Below are 2,748 nucleotides of genomic sequence, written 5' to 3'. Positions count from 1 at the left end.
TGGGGGTGTCGCAGGAAAGTGTAAAAAAAGTGTAAGGGCGGGAGGAGGGGGGGCAAAAATTCCCAAACAAAGTGTAAGATTTTATTTGAACAGCCCCAAAACAACGCCGGCCACACCTGCCCAATGTCAGCGAGAGTTAAGGACCTGACGCATGTGTCAGGGGCACAGAATTCTACACTTAGTGTAGAATTCTGTGGTCAGGGGACAAACTTTTTTTGTACTACAAGCAATTTTTTTTTTGGGTGTAGACATTCACATTTAACTTTTGATTTTGATCTAACAAAACTCATATTGGTTACTCTTGATTGCAATGAGCGTAGCAACAATACAATGTATTCCAATAGTTCCGTGGCATTGTTTTAGCTATACGTACGCCTTGCAACTTTTGCTACTTTTTCTTGCAACTTTTTGCAACTTTTGCTATTTTCAAATGCAACTTTCTCTGAGGACAGATTTTTGAGACTTCCGGAGCATAAAAGGTTTTTATAGGCTTTGGGTGCCTCTTATGTTTATTAATTCACACATGGGTTGGGGATATATAAACAGACTCGCTGTCCCTGGGATCCATGAGCAACATCTTCATTGGTGCATTTTCTTCTTCTTCTTCTTCTTCTTCTTCTTCTTCTTCTTCTTCTTCTTCTTCTTCCACCGCTTACCCCGTGTGCAGCAAAACTAGAGGTCGTCCATCCCACAGAATGGGCGCCTCCTTGACCGTGGGGTGCGACCTGTGGAAACCGGGTAACTGGCAGTTGAAGTGAGATCAGTCTGCGGACTGTCCCTCGCCAACACACCTCTTTGACCCATTTTTCCCCCCACGGGAGGGTGGGGCGGCCTATGCCACTCAATCGATTTGGAGCTGAAGCCCCTCCAGTTTTTCCTTGGGTCAATCTTGATGGGACGATCTAGTACACTTTCGTGGAGAGTATAACTCCGGAGTAGCTCTGGCTCAGCTCTGGTCATCCGAGCAATGTTTCCTCTGTTTCACTCAGTGGTGGGAGGGGAGCCCCGTTGTTGAAAAGCATTCCAACACACATTGAATCCCCAAACACATTCTGACCCATCCCCAGTCCCCAACGATACAAAAAAGTTCCGGCTCGTAGAAGCGGGTGTAGCCACCGAGCCGAGCAGACAACCAGGAAAACCGACCTTTACGGCTGATTGTGCTCTCCCTCCTCCCAGGGAGCTTCCGGGGCAGCCGTACTTGACCATCCGCAATTTTGATGCACAGAAGAAGATCACAGATCCAACCCTTTTCATGACAGGAGATGCTTTAAAACAGACACTGTGATACATCCCCGCCAACGTCCAAAAACTGTCTTCTGGTGCACTCCTTGTATACGAAACAGAAATAACTGGACCCCTGTATCTCACGACCTTCCATGGTATTCCTGTGAATCTTGGAGACACAAGAAGTACAACTACTTGAAGAGCGTCGTCCGCAGTCATGAGATGAAAGGCTGCTCTTCAGAAAAAATTGTGGCTATACTGTGAGGGTGTGGTCGAAGCCCGCCAGATGACTCTTCGGCGGGGCGAGACCGCCCTTGAAAGGAACACAATTGTTTTGACTTTCGATTCGTGCTGCCTCCCCAGCCACTGTTCGGGCAACATACTTGGTCCTGGACATGCAACCATAAGTGCAAAACGCTCTGCGCTGCTTCAAGGGCCAGAAGTTTGGCCGTAGCCAGTCGTGATGCCGACACGCAGAAGTGTGTACTCGTCGTGGCAAGACCGGGCATCCTGAAAAGGTATGAAAGGCTAGTCCTTTCTTTCGTTCACAATTGCCACGGCCAACACTTGGTTCCAAGAAAGCACCATCCAAGAGTACAAAGCCCGAAATGGCTGCTCATTTCAGAAGCCTCGAAAGACTGTCTACCCGACAGTTATGACCCCGGTCCCTGGTCGGTTAAACGCAAAGGCAGTCCAGTCCGGCTGGTCTCGTGATCAGCCAGTACTTCTACTGCCAAACTCAAAGAGCCCGTGGTCAACAGGCGAAACTGCATTAAAAGCTAAGAAGGTCCCTCCTACTCCTGTAGTAACCACATTCGAGGGGCCACTCGCCAACTGTTTCAGAGTTCTAGGGGGGAACGAGGTGGACTCTTACTCCGCCCCCTCTGGATGCATACAGCCCACGCCGGAATTTTATGATGTGTGTGAGGTGGGTTCGTGCGTTTAAGTTGTATCTCAAGTTTTTTTTTTTTTTTTTTTTTTTTTTTTTTTTTTTTTTTTTTTTTTTTTTTTTTTTTTTTTTTTTTTTTTTTTTTTTTTTTTTTTTTTTTTTTTTTTTTTTGTGTGTTATCATTTTTTTTTCATGTTAAATTAAAATCATGTATGTAATGTATGTATGAGCTGAAAATTACGCTCTCAACTGAAGTCATTTTAATGTGTCAGATGTCAGAGTTGAAGCAGACGTCGCTGCATTTTTGAAAGTACACAAGACGATGCAATTGTCAACCTTTTTTTTTTCCCTTGCCCATTTCTATGAGATTGACGCCATCTGATTAGTAGAAAAAAGTGCATATGATCGTGTCCAATAGTGTATTACGTGCATACTTAACAATTGCCAGTCCTTATAATAAGCCTTGTTTTGTTTTCGAGTACTCCATGTCCAAACAGTTTTGCTGCCAGTTTTTAGAAAATGTTTTATTCGCTGTGATACTACAAGTTTCAGATATTGCAACAACTCACGTCGTCCTTATTTCAGCATTAGACCATCTCATCGAGTCACACGCCATCAGTTTCACAAAATGT

This window comes from Aplysia californica, unplaced genomic scaffold (genome assembly GCF_000002075.1).
Source record: "Aplysia californica isolate F4 #8 unplaced genomic scaffold, AplCal3.0 scaffold00305, whole genome shotgun sequence".
Taxonomy (NCBI): domain Eukaryota; kingdom Metazoa; phylum Mollusca; class Gastropoda; order Aplysiida; family Aplysiidae; genus Aplysia; species Aplysia californica.
The sequence above is the reverse complement of the archived record's forward strand: the minus strand, read 5'-3'. Positions refer to the sequence as shown.